At 42.7% G+C, this 16742-nt stretch overlaps 1 protein-coding gene across 5 annotated transcripts in view; it reads left to right on the top strand.

Annotated features, from left to right (window-relative positions):
• The window catches only part of rasal2 (RAS protein activator like 2), a 411464-nt gene that overhangs the window by 200609 nt on the left and 194113 nt on the right, over positions 1–16742 (top strand). The gene's annotated exons all lie outside the window — the stretch shown is intronic.

Raw genomic sequence — 16742 nt, 5'->3', positions numbered from 1 at the left:
CTCTGCCATTCAGTAAGATCATGTCTGATCTGATTGTGGCTTTAACTCCAATCTCTTGTTTGTCTCCTATAACCTGACTCCCTTGTCGGTCAAATTTCTGTCTAATTCAGCCATGAATGTATTCAATGACCTTGTCGCCACTGCTCTCTGGGGTAGTGAATTCCAAAGATTAACGATCCTCTTGAGAGAAGAAATTCCTCCTCATCGCCATCTTAAATGGAAGACCCCTTATTTTGAAACTGTGCCCCTTAGTTTTGGATTCCTCCATGAGGGGGCAACATCCTCTCAGCATCTACCAGATCAAGCTATGTCAGAATCTTATATGTTTCAATAATATCACTTCGTTTTTATGAACTCCAATTAGTATAGGCCCAACCTGCTCGACCTTACCTCGAAATATAACCCCCTTCAACCCAAGAGTCAACTTAGTGAGTCCTCTCTGAACTGCCTCCAATGCAAGTATATTCCTCCATAAATAAGCAGACCAAAACTGTATACAGTACTCCAATTGCAGTCTCACCAATGGCCTGTAGAATTATAACAAGACCATTTCACCCCTCACCTTGCAAGAAAGGCCAACATTTGTGGTGATTTCTATGAGAACCAATGTTTCACATGAAGTAATTTTACTTGAAATTGTGATTTTCTGGAATGCAATAACAACTTTACGTGAGGAGCTACTGTATGAGAACACTCAGATCTTTTAGTACCACAACATTTTGCACTCTCTCTAGATTTAAATAATATTCTGCTTTTCTGTTCTTCCTGCATTTTCCTACATTATACTCCATCTGCCAAATCTTTGTCTATTCACTTAATCTTTCTATATTCCTTTGCAGACTCCTTTGTCCTCCTCACAACTTAGTCTCCTAGCTATCTTTGTGTCACCAGAAAATTTAGCTACCATACCTTCAGCCCCTTCATCCAAGTCTCTTATATAGATTGTAAATAATTGGCACCTGAGCACTGATCCCTGTAGCACCACAGTTTGCCCACCTGAAAATGACCAATTTATTTCCCTCCCTCTGTTTCCTGCCAGTTAGTTAATTAATCCTCTATCTATGCTAATACATTACCCCAAACCACAAACTCTTATTTTGTACAGTAACCTTTTATGTAGCACCTGATTGACTGCGTTTTGGAAATCCAAATACACTGCATCTGCTGGTTCCCCTTTAGCCACCCTGCTTGTTACATCCTCAAAGAAGTCTAATAAATTTGTCAAACACGATTTCCCTTTCACACAATAAAGCAGATTCAACATGGTTTTACTATGATTTTTTCCCATGTCCTGCTGCTACTTTGTTAAGAATGCATTCCTGCATTTCCCAGCGACACATTAGGCTAACTGGCTGATCATTTTGTGCTTTCGGCCTCCTTCCACTCCCCTTTTTTTGAATAGCAGTGTTACATACGGAGTTTTCCCAATCTGCTGGGGCCTTTCCAGAATATAAGGAATTTTGGGAGATCACAGTCATGACATCCGCTATATTTCTGCAGCCAATTCTTTTAAGACCCTAAGATGCAGGCTATCTCATCAAGGGGGATTGTTCGTCCTTAGGCCCATTATTTTATCTAATACTTTTTGTCTAGTGATAATTGTTTTAATTTCCTCCTTCCCTATTACCTCTTGATTTTCTACTATTCTTGGCATGCTTTTTGTGAGTTCTATTGTGAAGACGTACAGTAATTCCTTGCTTATCTTTGTAGTTTTATTCCTGAGAAGTGCAACTTGAGTGAAACAACTTCAAGCAAATCAGATTTTCCCATTACAACTAATGTAAAAGCTCTGGTTGGATTCTTTAAGACATTTCCCATCATAAAAACTACATTAGAATATGAGACCCTGTAAGTTGAAATACTGTACTTTCCTAAATTCCTATATTTGTAAATAAATCAACTGCAAAAAATCATTTAAAAAAAATGCTCACTCTTTTCTACTTGCTGGCTGCCTCTCTATTGCTGACCCCCACCTCCACCCCCGCTGCCCACCTCCATCTCCCACAGCCCCGCCGCCTCCTCCCCCCCCCCCCCCCCCCCAACCAATCCTCGATCTGCTCTCGCACTCTCCGTCTCCCCCCAACCCCCCCGCTTCCCACCTCTCTCGCTTGCTGCTTTCTTCTCCCAAACCCTTGCTATGAGCAAGGGCTCCAGAAAGCAGCAGCGAGATGGAGGAAGCGAATGAGGGAGCAGGTGGAGCTGTGAGTGGGAGGGATGGGGAGGGAAGTGGCGACTATGAGGGTGAGAGAAGAAAACAGCAAGTGGAAGGGAAGGCAAGCCTGAGAGGCCGCTCCTGGAGCAAAACTACACTAAAGATGAAATCCTGACAGTAAGTGTGCTTGGTAGCCCCATTATATCTGTGATTCTAAAGCAGAATGACACTGAAAGAGGGAACTTAAAATGGGGATTTATTGCACAAAATACTTAATTAAAACCTCACCATTTCTTTGTTTCCCATTGTTAATTCCCCAGTCACATCCTTTAAGAGACCCTGTACTTTAACTATTCTCTTCCTTTTTGTATGCTTGTCAGAGCTTTTTCTGTCTGTTTTTACATTTCTTGCTAATTTCTCTTATATTTTAATTTTTCCCTCTTTTTTTTAAATCATTGTTTTCTGGTTTATAAAATTTTCCCAATCTTCTGGCGTACCATTAATCTTAACAGCATTGTACATCTTATCTTTCAATTTGATGCTATCCTTAACTATTCTATGTTGAAGGACACACAGGAATATGTTGAGCTTTCCATACCTTAGCAGCCACCATCAAAGGACACCATTGATGAGGAGATCAAATACTGAATCAGTTACATCAGATCAATCTTCTACAAACTACATAAGCAAGTGTTTGACAACAACGACCTCCGCAAGTTAACAGAAGTCCTGTTGTACAGAGCAGCTGTTATCACCGCACTCCTGTACTGCATTGAAACCTGGACTCTGTATCAGCAAAACTTAAGAGCGCTAGAGAAATTCCATTAGCAGTGCTTCCGCTGTATCCTTGAGATTCAATGGGAAGAGTGTCGAACGAATGCTAGTGTCCTTCTTGAAACCCGCTCCACAATCATTCAGGCACAACTTCTGAAAAATCAACTTCGGTGGACTGGGCACGGTGACCGGATGGTTGAAAAGCATTACCCCACCAGGCCCTGTTTCCTCGACTAGCCAAGTTCCAGAGGAGGACAAAGAAAACGCTTCAAAGACATTCTGAAGCTCTCCTTGAAGTGTGCAGCACTGACAATGACTGGGAGGAGTTTGCTACTAGCTGTTCAAAATGGCGACAACTTGTCCAACAGCTGAATCACGCTTTGAATCACACCGTCTTAATGAACAGCGATAGAGAAGGAAAGATAAGGAACTTAACATTCTGGATCCTTGTGGAGCATCCTGCCCCCATGTGCCCAAAGATCTGTGGATTGAGAATCGACCAGTTCAGTTCGTTGAAGACAAATGGCAGAAACCTGTGACTCTGAGTAGACATGATCCTCAAATTGAGGAACAGTCAACAAATAGTGCTCTAGTATTACTCCAAATGACTGCTGCAGTTTAGAGAAAAAAGGAACCTTAATACCAACTAATCACTTAAGTCTTAATTAATGCTTCTGGAGTTCAGCTCTCAGGTTTCACCGTCACTCATGCGCTCTCTCGCTTTCTCTCTCAAACCACTAGAACAGTAATACTCCCTTCACTGTGCCACATTCCCTCACTTAACAAATTCCCAAGTTCAGTCCTCTGAATATTAGTACTCCATCAAGGTACCTTTGTGCTTCTTTATCCTTTGAACCTTTAATGAAGAAAAATATTCCCAACTCCTTCACAGGTGGGACAAAAAATGAGTTATGCCTTAGTTGGATGGAACATAGGAATAGAGAACAGGATTAGGTCATTTGACCCCTCAGACCTGCTCTGCCATTCAATTAGATCATGGCTGATATCTAACCCAACACCATTTTCCTGCACTGTACCCATATCCCTTTTCTGCCTTTACTATCTAGAAGTCTGTCAATCTCTGTCTTGAGCATACTCAATGACAAAGCCTCCACAGCCTTCTGTGTTAGAGAAATTCAAAGATTCGCCACCCTCAATAAATTTCTGGTCATCTCAGTCCTAAATGGCCTACCTGTTTTTCTGAGACTGTGTCCCCTGGTTCTACGCCCCCCCAGCCAGGGGAAATTTCCTTCCTACTTCTACCTTGTCGAGCCCTGTAAAAAAAAAATGTTCTAATGAGATAGCCTCTCATTATTCTAAACCCTAGAGAATCCTGGCCCAATCTCCTCAATATCTCCTCAAAGGACAATCCTGCCATCCCAGGAATCAGTCTGGTGAACCTTCATTGAATTTCCTCTGTGGCAAGTATATCCCGCTTTTGGAAAGGAGATCAAAACTACACACACTACTCCAGGGCGGTCTCACCAAGGCTCTATACAATTACAAGACATCTTTACTCCTGTACTCAAATCCTCTTGCAATAAAGGCCAACATACCATTGCTTGCTGCACCTGCTAGCTTTCATTGACTTATGAACAATGACACTTGGGTCCCTTTTGACATCAACACTTCCCAGTCTCTCATCATTTAAGAAACTCTCTGCGTTTCTATTTTTCCTACCAAAGTGAATATTTTTTTACATTATATCCTATCTGCCATATTCTTGCCCACTCACTTAGCCTGCTTAAATCCCATTGAAACCTTTTTGCATCCATATCACAACTCGCATTCTCCCCTTGTTTTTGTCATTTGGTCTCCACATCCACATCATTGGTATAGATTGTTTTCTGTGCATTAACTAACTCTCAATCCATGTCAGTGCATTGCCCCAACTCCATGCACTCTAATTTTGTTTACCAGCCTCTTGTGTGGGACCTTATCGAAAGTCTTCTGAAAACTCAAATACACAACATTTACTGGTTCACCCTTATCTCTTCTGCTAGTTACACCCTCAAAACACTCCAAAAACCTAAAGTCTCCCATTGCTTTTAAAGCTAAATGTTGAGTTGTTTGCCTGTAACCAAGAAATGCTGTTGCAGTAAACTGATGCATGAATGCTCTCGTTCATGACCAAGAGTTTGTGACCACAGTCTTTCTTCAGCAAACTCTCGGTCTTATTTGTCTCATTAGGGTAAATGCCAAACAGAAGTTGGGCTCTGCACCAATAAAGATAATCAGAAGCTGAGCCAACTGGAACTTCTCTTTTGGCATGCATGAAATACCTGTAAGGAAGTAGACAGTCCTGCTCAGAGAGCTTGGGATTGTGAGGCAAGTAAAAGAAGTAGAAAAAGTTGAATTCAAGATTGTGGCCCTTCAAGTGCTAAACTTCTCAGCTGATGCATCCAATTTGTTGGAATTGTTTCCTGAATTCAAATTCTTGCAGCATTTGTTAGCACTTGATGGTCAATGCATCTATTTGTGGTTGTCGACCTAATGGCCAGAAATGCACAAAACTACTGTTTCTTGCTTGACAAATATCCTGGTGATTCAACTCAAATCCTGAACTTGCTTTGTGGTGCCGTACTTTGCCTGGAACTGTGACCTTGAAGCTTAGAAGCTTTTCAAAAGTTGGTTTGGCATTTGTTTTTTTTTTCAGGATGAAAGCCAGTTTTAGTTTGTGCCATGTTCATCAAGTTGATATCCTAACAAGTGATGGCTATTGCTATTTCTTGCTTCCTGTTGTATGTTTAAAGCAAACAGGTAAACACTTTTGGAAGCATTTCTCCTCAAGGCAAATTTAACGCTTTCCCCCATTTAATTTGGATGCTTGCCAAGTTTTCAGTTGCTTACCTTTGGTGAAGTCAGGATTATCCTCCTGGTTGTGAAATATCTGGAGATATCTAATTGAAGCCAAGAGCTTTCAGCACTAATGAACCAATACCAGAGTTCAAATAAAGTTTGAAACTGGGAGGTGCTAGAAAAATCTTGGGACAATTTCTGAGTTGAAGTAAAACCTCTCAGTTTGCAACTAATAGGAGCTGAACATTTGGCAATTCCACAAATCCAAATACACTTGGTCACTTGGTGATACAGAACTTGAGTGTTGCTGAAAAATAGATGCTGTTGAAGTTTTTTGTCTTGCACTCACCAGGACTGACACAAGAATGTCAGGTTTCAGAGGGCGCAATAATTTATCCTGCATGAGAAAAAGGTACTGATTGGTGGTCAAGTCATTGCCATGGAGAATGCACCAGGGAGCTATTGTCCCCCATGTTAGCAATACTGGGCTTGTTCAGCAAGTGCTGTCCAATTGCAGAATCATGTCTAACGTTAGATATTATGACCTGAGTTTTGCAGGCATGGGCTGGTTGAGTATGGTCAGTACTCTGCCTATCGCAAGCAACCAAAGGGACGTGCTGTTTGATATGATCTGCCAATTGTTGGGATATAAAGCCTATGTACCTGGCATCGTACCAGCACTGAAATTCGTACACCCCTTTACTCCTTTGTGTGATAGGCAGAGCATCTTTTTGCAGCATCCTATTAGTGGAAAATACGACTCGTGTTGCTCCTGCATCGTAGCAGTGTGAAAGGGCTAGCTTCACCCCTGGCTGAAATTTTTGAGATACCTTACTCTTCCAGGGTAATTTGAGGTGGACTGGGCACTTGTCAGGTCCTAAAGTGGTGGCCTTACACCCATTTGTGAGTCTGTGTGATACACAACGAGCAATAATGAACAATGATCTGATCGGTGTAGCCATTATCTTGGAGGGTAACTTTGGTTCACCCTCTTTTGGCATCAAACTTGCACGGTGAGTAAATGGCTCGAGATTTTCAATAAGGCCAATCCTGTAGCATGTGCAGCTGTAGGAATCCAATGCATACATTTACCAGTGAAGGCAGGTTTGAGGTACACAGTAGTACCTAACTCATTTGTGGATTTCTCAAATAGCATAACAAGGAAAGGGAGCTTGTTTAGACTGCTCCATTTCAAAGATGAATTTGAGTGTGGGATGGAGTGCACTAAGATGTATAAGGAAATTCTTGCATGCAGTTGCAGATTCAAATATAGCAAACATATCACCTTCATTTCAGAAGTATACAAGAGGTAGGAGGTTAAGGATCATTGCATTGTAAACATGTTTCTCGTGGAAACCAATGAAAATGTTAGCGAGAACTGGGCCAAGAGGGTATCCCATTGCAACGCCATCTATTTGAGCGTGTAAAGCTGAACTTAACACTACAAGTTGCAAAGTTCACAAGTTTAATCATTGTGCCAATCATTGTGTGTTGGAATAGCGGAGCTAGTTTAATAATATAAATGCAGGAAGTCAATTTTGCTGTCTCTTGATCTCTGTAAAAGTGGAGTCCTGCGTGCTGATAGAAACTGGCAGTGAAGTCCAAAATTTGAAGTGGGTGAACAGATGTTACTCTCTTGAAATTAAATGCACTACATACTAAAGCACGAAATTACCTTAAAACTTGCATTCTAGCATAGAATTTACAACACAGAAGCAGCCTCATAGCCACAGGAGGTCTGAGTGTCTTCGCGTCTGCCCTCTAATTGCTGTTGTCTCTCCCTTTTCTCCCCAATATTTTAAATCTATTTGTGATATTTATACCACAGCTAAGGCAATATTGGTAGCTAACTAAGGTATGAAACTTAGTGCATTCTGCTTCATGGTACAGTAGTGTACAGTCATTGGGTCATCCTTTCTCTGCTTCTCTGTTGAATTATTCTATTAAACAGCAAAAATATCTTCTAAGGAGTGTCCCCTGTTAAAGGAGTGGTCTTCAGAAAGAGGTTCACAGAATTTGAAATGCTTTGCCTTTATTATGTGACTGATGTACTAAATACTTGGTAAATTGCTGTGTATGGCACCTCCATTCAGTATATGCCATATGAACACACTCGACCTCTCCCTCCAGCAGCACCGCCGCACCCTTTTTCAAAGCTGCGCGTGCCCCCAGTTTCATTTTATTCTTCGTCTCATCTGACGCCTCAACAAGAAACTTTTTCATTTCTCTCAAGTGCTAAGGAACGCAAGCTCCAACAACTCATCGACACCAACACCCATCTAGGACCCTCCACCCCTGCCTGTCCCTCCGTCCCCACCCCATCTTCCAATCCCAGCCCCAGCCGTGTATTCACTATACCCCCTGACCTTCCCCTCTCAGATGCTGAACGTTCAGTGCTCAGCAAAGGACTTAGTTTCATACCCTTACGCCCTCATCTCAATGAATTTCGGGCTCAGCATGATGCTGAACTCTTCTTCCGCCGCCTTCGTCTCCGGGCTCACTTCTTTGGGCAGGAGTCCTCTCCCTGTTCAACGGATCCTTTTACCCACCTCCAATATTCTCCCTCCACCTGGACCCCTCCCTCCGGATTCTTACCTTCTCTTGATCTTTTCATTGAGAATTGTCGGCGTGACGTTAGTCGTCTCAATTTCTCTGCTCCTCTCACCCATTCTAACCTGTCTCTCTCTGAACTTACTGCACTCCGTTCTCTCAGGTCCAACCCTGACATTGTCATCAAACCCGCTGACAAGGGTGGTGGTGCTGTTGTCTGGCGCACTGACCTCTACCTCGCGGAGGCTGAGCGTCAACTCGCAGACACTTCCTCCTACCTCTCCCTGGACCATGACCCCACCACTGAACATCAAGCCATTGTTTCCAGGACTGTCACTGACTTCATCTTTTCTGGAGATCTTCCTCCCACAGCTTCCAACTTGATAGTCGCCCAACCTCGGACAGCCCGCTTCTACCTCCTACTCAAAATCCACAAACAGGACTGTCCCAGCAGACCGATCGTGTCAGCCTGTTCCTGCCCCACGGAACTCATTTCTCGTTATCTTGACTCCCTTCTCTCTCCCCATGTCCAGTCCCTTCCCAACTACATCCGTGATTCCTCTGACACCTTACATCACATCAACAATTTCCGGTTCCCTGGCCCTAACTGCCTCCTCTTCACCATGGACGTCCAATCCCTCTACACCTTCATCCCCCACCAGGATGGTCTGAGGGTTCTCCGCTTCTTCCTCGCACAGAGACCCGAACAATCCCCATCTAGTCTCCTCCGTCTGGCTGAACTTGTTCTCACACTGAACAATTTCTCCTTAAACTCCTCTCACTTCCTCCAGATAAAAGGTGTGGCTATGGGCACCCGCATGGGCCCCAGTTATGACTGTCTCTTTATGGGGTATGTGGAACATTCCTTGTTCCAGTCCTACTCCGGCCCCCTCCCACAACTCTTTCTCCAGTACATCAATGATTACTTCGGTGCTGCTTCATGCTCTCGTCGGGACCTGGAAAAATTTATTAATTTTGCTTCCAATCTCCACCCCTACATCATTTTCACATGGTCCATCTCTGATACTTCCCTTCCCTTCCTTGACCTCTCTGTCTCAATTTCTGGTGATAGACTCTCCACCAATATTCATTACATGCCTACCGACTCCCACAGCTACCTCGACTACAGCTCCTCACACCCCGCTTCCTGTAAGGACTCCATCCCATTCTCTCAGTTCTTTGGCCTCCATCGCATCTGTTCTGATGATGCTGCCTTTAAAAACAGTTCCTCTGACATGTCCTCCTTCTTCCTTAACCGAGGTTTTCCACCCACGGTGGTTGACAGGGCCCTCAACCGTGTCCGGCCCATCTCCTGCGCATCTGCCCTCACGCCTTCTCCTCCCTCCCAGAAACATGATAGGGTCCCCCTTGTCCTCACTTATCACCCCACCAGCCCCTGCATTCAAAGGATCATCCTCCGCCATTTCCGCCAACTCCAGCATGATGCCACCACCAAACACATCTTCCCTTCACCCACCCGCCCCCCGCCCCAGCGGCATTCCGTAGGGATCGCTCCCTCCGGGACACCCTGGTCCACTCCTCCATCACCCCCTACTCCTCAACCCCCACCGACGGCACCTCCCCATGCTTATGCAAAAGATGCAACACCTGCCCCTTCACTTCCTCTCTCCTCACCGTCCAAGGGCCCAAATACTCCTTTCAAGTGAAGCAGCATTTCACTTGCATTTCCCCCAACTTAGTCTACTGCATTCGTTGCTCCCAATGCGGTCTCCTATACATTGGAGAGACCAAACACAGACTGGGCAACGGCTTTGCAGAACACCTTCGGTTTGTCCGCAAGAATGACCCAAACCTCCCTGTCGCTTGCTGCATTGTTCCAGTGAAGCTCAACGCAAACTGGAGGAACAGCACCTCATCTTCCGACTAGGCACTTTACAGCCTTCTGGACTGAATTTTGAATTCAACAACTTTAGATCTTGAACTCCCTCCTCCATCCCCACACCCTTTCCGCTTCTTCCCCCTCCCTTTTGTTTATTCCAATAATTTATATAGATTTTTCTTTTCCCACCTATTTCCATTATTTTTAAATGTATACCTTTTATGCCCTTTTAGTCTTATTTCACCCCACCCCCACTAGAGCTGTATCTCGCGTGTCCTGCCACCCATTCTTAATTAGCACATTCTTTTAGATAATATTGAACTGCCCAAGAATTCTGTTTAAACCCTGCATATACTAAATGGAAAACAAAAACAGCATTACCTGGAAAAACTCAGCAGGTCTGGCAGCATCGGCGGAGAAGAATAAAGTTGACGTTTCAAGTCCTCATGACCCTTCAACACCTCTTTGTTCTTTTGTCTGTGACATCTTTTGATTATCTGCTCTTATCTCTGCTTGCTTGTCCCTACAACCACCCTCCCTCCCCCCCCGCCCCCACTTCTCTCCCCCTACTCCCCCACCTTAAACCAGCTTATATTTCACCCCTCTCCTATTTTTACTTAGTTCTGTTGAAGGGTCATGAGGACTCGAAACGTCAACTTTATTCTTCTCCGCCGATGCTGCCAGACCTGCTGAGTTTTTCCAGGTAATTCTGTTTTTGTTTTCCTTTTAGTATATGCAGGGTTTAAACAGAATTCTTGAGCAGTTCAATGTTATTTTACTTGCAGTATTAAGTTAGGTGTGTTCAGTTGTAAATTCTTTGAGGAATTCCATTCATTTTCTCCCAAGTGCTGCTCACTGGCCCTGCAATTTATATGCAAATCCTTGAGGGGTGGGAGGAGGGGTGGAGTCAAACCATTTTCTCTAGACCATTCCTCTACTGCTGTCAGTGAGAGAGCAGGTTTAGTCCTCTCAAGTATGTGTAGGGTGATTTTGAGGTGAAAGGTTTCCTGTTTCTGAGACTTGGTGAAATCAAGAAGGACAAACTGGTTATCGTGTGTGCTTCTCTGCATTCCTTTAGACTGTGTGAAAATGAGCAGCTCTTTCGTATTTTGCTCAGTGCTGTAGAAATGTGAAATTGAAGAACTCATAAGCATGGAGTTTACAGGTGAGTCTCTCTCACACAGTTACTCTGGAGACCTTGGGACTTCAAGTGATATATTTTGGGTTTTTTCCAGTATCTTGATCCGCATGTATTGCAGCTAAGAGGGTGTTCCAGAAATCTCTTTCACTTTATGATTTGCTCAGTGTTTTAAATTGATTCTGTGTTTATTCACTTTGTTTCAGAACTATTTTGATTTTAATTTTGTTTGTTTAGAAAGCCATCAGCCATCATTGATGGCAGTGCTGAGACCTGTAATTCAGTCCAGCCTGTAGACAAGGAGGTTATAACTTGGATTGTAGTCATGTTTTAGGATGAAGTGTCTAATATGGTGCAGGTTCAGCAGTTTGCTTGGGGGAGGGGCTCTTGATGGGTGAAAGACTAGAGACTCAAGGGTCAGCAGAAAGGCCAGAAGAGAGTGATACTGTCTTACTTTTCCAACAAAAAGGGCACTGTATGATGATATGGAGATATTGCTCAGCTTGGAACTGAATTACGCGGGCTGAGCTGGTCTAAAAATAGTGAACCTTTCAGCGTGGATCATTCACTGAACCGTTACTCAACCAGCATTTTTAACTCTGAGGGACAAAGGAAAGAGATAGCCCCCGATACTAAAGTTAAAGGAGTTATACTGCCACATAGAACTATTAAGTAAATTGTTAAAAATATTTAAGCTGCCTCCTTTTGTCCAAGGTACTGTAGCAGGTTGGTTCATTAACACATCCTCTCTCTGACACTCCTGTCCAGTTATTTCCAATTTATAACCGTATAAGAACATGAGGTATAAGCAGGAGTAGGCCCTTTGGTGATTTGAACCTGCTCCACCATTCTGGACAATTATGGCTGATTTTCTACCTCAACTCCATCTCCCGTACTATTCCTGCATCCATTAATTCCATTAGTATTCAAAAATCTATCGATTGCTGTTTTCAATATATTCGACGACTGAATATCAGCAGCCTTCTGGTGTAGAATATTCCCAAGATCCCCAACACTTTGAGTTAAAAACTTTCTTTTCATCTGAGCCCAAATTGGTCTTGCCCTTATTATGAGACTATGACCCAAGTTCTAGACACTCTAGCCAGTGGAAATATCTTGCCAGCATATACCCTTTTAGTCCCTGAAGAATTTTCTATGTTTCAATGGGACCAGCATTCATTCTTGAATTCCAGCGAATATAGGCCCACTCAATTTCTCCTTGTTGGATAATACCCTCATCCCAGGAATTGTTTTCCTTGACTCTTTGCTGTACTCCCTTCAAGACTCATATGTCCTTCCTTCAATAGGCAAACCAAAACTATGCACAGCGGTCCAGATGTGGCCTTGCCAAAGCCTGATATAATTGTAGTAAGACTTGTTCACTTTTATATTTTATATCCAATTGTATATCCAATCTCTTTGCAATAAAGGCTGACATGCTATTTGCTTTCCCAATTGCCTGCTGTACCTGAATGTAACTTTCAATGATACATGTACAAGGACTCATAGGACCCTCTGAAAGCAAATATTTTTTAAATGGGGAGACAAGGAAATATTCTGTTTTTCTATTTTCCTTCTAAAGTGGATAATGCACTTTTTCAGCATTATATTCAATCTCCCATATTCTTGCCCACTCACTTAATCTGACTATATTATTTTGCAGCCTCTTTGTGTCCTCCTAGTAGCTTACTTTTTCACTTTGTATCAACAACAAACTTGGATGCATTATGCTGACTCCCCTTGTCTTAGTCACTGATGTATCGTTAATAGTTTATGCTCAATCACTGATCATTGCAGTACCCCACTATATACAATCTGCCAACCTGAAAATGACCCATTTCTCCTTACTCTTTTTTTTGTCCATTAGCCAATCCTTGATCCATGCCAATACATTAACCCTAATCCCGTTAGTCATAATTTTGTGCAGCAACCTTTTGTGTGATACCTTATCAAATGTTTTTGATAATCCAAATACACAGCATCCACTGGTTCCTCCTTACCTCCCCTTCTTGTTTTAACCTTAAAAAAAATTCTAATAGATTTTTCAAATAAGATTTCCCTTTCATAAAACCGTATCTGCCCAATCATAATATGATTCTCTAAGTGCTCACATCCCTAATAATAGATCGCAGCATTAGTCCTGCTATTGATATCGGGCTAACTGGCCTATATGTTGTCGTAACCTTCTCTAAGGAGAACAACCCCAGCTTCTCCAGTCTACTCTTTGCAATTGTGCACTGATAAATTATATGGATGCGGATGTCTGGGTTGAGGCCAGAAAAAGCCTGTGATTTTTTTCAGACAGGCTAATGTCAATGCAGTGACCTGATAGCTTAGTGATGTCATGCCTGCACACAGTTGGCAATGACTGCAGTTGTGAAAACAACTGATTTGATTATTCGAGTGACACCTGCTGTATTGCTGATTTTATTATAAATAATTCTCCATTTGCTTCTGTGGAATCTACCTCAATAAACACTAACATGACTTTAATGGAATAAAACGCTACAAGATGCTTCACAGGGTATTTCAAGCATGATATGTTACCAAGCTATGTAAAGAAGTATTAGGGTAGATGACTAAAACCTTGGACAAAATGATAGGTTTTAAAGAGCGTCAAAGGAGAAAGCGAGGTGCAGTGAATTCCAGAACTCAGTACCAAGGCAGCTGAAGGCACCAAAGCCAATGGTAGAACCATTAAATTGGGGATGCTCAAGAGGCTAGAATTAGAAGAGCACAGATTTCTCGGAGGGTTGTGGGGCTGGAGAATATTAGAGAGTGGAAAGTGGGAAGCCATGAAGGGGGTTTGAAAATAAGAATGAGAATTTTATAATTGAGGTGTTGCTTAACAAGGAGCCAGTGTAGGTCATTGATCATGGAGCTGATGGCTGAACTGAAATTGGTTCAACTTAGAGCACAGGAAGCAGAATTTTGGATGACATCAAGTTTCAAGTGTTTAAATGTGGGAGGCTGGCCAGGTGTATTTTGGAATAGTCCAGACAACAGGTAGCAAAGGCATGAATGAGGGTTTTAGTAGCAGATGAGCTGAGGCAGGCCTTAAGTTGGGCAATGTTACAGAGATGGAAATAGATGGTTTTATTAATGGTGTAGATGTGTGATTGGAAGTTCATCTCAGGGTCACATATGCCACTGAGGTTGTTAACAGTTCAGACTCTGACAGTTGCCAGGGAGGGGGATGGAGTCAGTAGCTAGGGAGCAGAGTTTGGTAGGAACCAAAAACAATGGCTTAAATCTTCCTAATATTTAATTGGGTAACATTTCTGCTCAACCAATATTGAATGTTGGAAAAGCAGTCTTAATAATTTTATGATGGGGGTGCTGGGTGTTGTCAGTGTACACACGTAACCTGGCATGTTTTCATACGATGATGCTGAGTGGCAGCATGTAGATGAGGAGTAGGAGCAGACTGAGGATAGATCCTTGGGGATACCAGAGTTAACTCTGTGTCAGCAGGAAGAGACACCATTGCATCCCTGGCCAAGATTAGGAAAGTGCAGGCCCACCCAGCTGGAGAACATTGGACTGAGAATGATGTGAACAAATCTGTTAAAGGCTTCGGACAGAACGAGAAGGATGAGACAGGATGGTTTATCTTTGTCACAGTGGCATAGGATGTCATTTATGAGGAGCTGTTTTGGTCCTGTTGCGGTGAGGAAACCTGATTTTAGGGATTTAAACAGGGAGTTCCAATAAGGCTTGACATTTAATTCTGTGGCATATGCTTTTCCAAGGTGTGAATCTGTTGTTGGAACCTTGTTGCATTCTGTTTGAATGGTGCTAAGTATCATGCGAGCTGGCTTTACCATGCCTTTTGGCTGGGTGGCTCAAATTGTTGATAGTAAAAAATACAATTAAAATTCCTTGTGCCAGATTTGATCTTATTGTTGTTAACTGATATTTGATACCTGTGAAGGTTCTTTTAAACCATTGTCGCCCCCCAGAATGTGATGTTAATTGTTGTCAGGGCCATTTACGAAGGGCCATTTGTGACAAAGTAGGAAATTGGAATGCGTCCGAGGTAAAGGAATGTTGAGGGTGTCATTCCTTTGCTTTAACTCCTCAGCATTCAGACTTCGTGCTTTGATATGGGTCATGAACAGGGGAATTCAGCACTCAGAGCACCTTTGTTTAGATCACAAGTGCTGCTAGCATATTTTCTCAGGGCCACAGTATCACTCTCCAGCTAATGTGTTTTATAGGTTTTGCCACCATTGGTTTAAATTAACTGTATGGAATTGTTCTTGTCAACTTAGTCAGTGAAACATAATCATGCCCATAGAGGTTGCTCAAAAACAGCTGGTTTCGATGCTAAACCTACAGGTTAAGGAAGTGTGGCACCGTAAGCATTTCAGAGTTGCTTTGTGATGTTAGGTTGTGGAAATTAAAGGTCTGATCATTTTTCTTATTTATTTACAAGCTATTTTTAAAAGAATTGCAGTATGTTAGTGAGTATGCTGTTGCAATATCAAAAACTATTAGTATGGATCTCAGATCTTTTCAAGTGACACCCATTTGTTATGATTATAATACTGCGTCTCAGTCTTTGAATATTGGAAATACCACTTATAATTTTGCAGTTTTAATTTTCTGTTAAAAGTGGTATAGAGGATGGGATTTTATGTAAAAATCTTCCTTTCCACCAATGACATGAAGCTGTAACCCAGTGGCTTCTTAAATGATGAGATAAGAGTTCTCCATAAAGCATCTGCCAAACTGCCCTATGTCCAGCTGTATTCGTGTGCAAGTATCTCCCTGTATGCTTTGCTGCACCAGGCCGCTGTTTTCAACAGTGTCCAGTGAGACTGATGAGAAATGTGACCAATTGTACAGACTAGTGTCTGCAATTGGCACCAGACTTGTTGCTCCGTGTCCCTAAATAGGAAGCTTCTTGCCCAGGCATTTTACAAAAGTATTTGAAAGACTCAGTACATTTTTTGACTTATTTTTAAATTTCAAGGTGGCTTCTTTTTAACTAGGCAGGATAGTGGCATTGAGGCCACGATCAGATCAGACATGAGCTTATAACCTTGTTAAATGGCAGAACAGGCTCAAGGAGCTGCACTCCGCTCCTAATTTCTAAGTTCATATGTGTGTTCATTGAACTACTTCAAAGTTGCATTTTGCTGTTTTTCCAGGGGTGACATATCAAGTGCAAGCTGAGAGGGTAGCTGAGCAACTTAATTCACTCTCAGTCCTGTGAGAACATAGAAGTGATGCGGGTCCTGCTAGTTCCATCCTCCTCCCACTACTCCAAGGGCATCTCCCCTGCAGCTTTCCCCACAAATTCACAGCTGAGATATGGACTTGAGTATTGTGGAGCAGAAATCAAGTCTCACTGCTCTGGTGCTTTTTTAAAATTTGTTTGTGGAATGTGGGCACTGCTGGCTAGGCCAACATTTATTGCCCATCGCAAATTGCCCTTGTTCAGAGGGCATTTAAGAGTCAAGCCATTTAGGAGTCTAGAGTCA

The sequence above is a fragment of the Carcharodon carcharias genome, chromosome 16 (assembly GCF_017639515.1).
Source record: "Carcharodon carcharias isolate sCarCar2 chromosome 16, sCarCar2.pri, whole genome shotgun sequence".
Taxonomy (NCBI): Eukaryota; Metazoa; Chordata; class Chondrichthyes; order Lamniformes; family Lamnidae; genus Carcharodon; species Carcharodon carcharias.
This window is presented reverse-complemented; position numbering and strand designations above follow the sequence as displayed.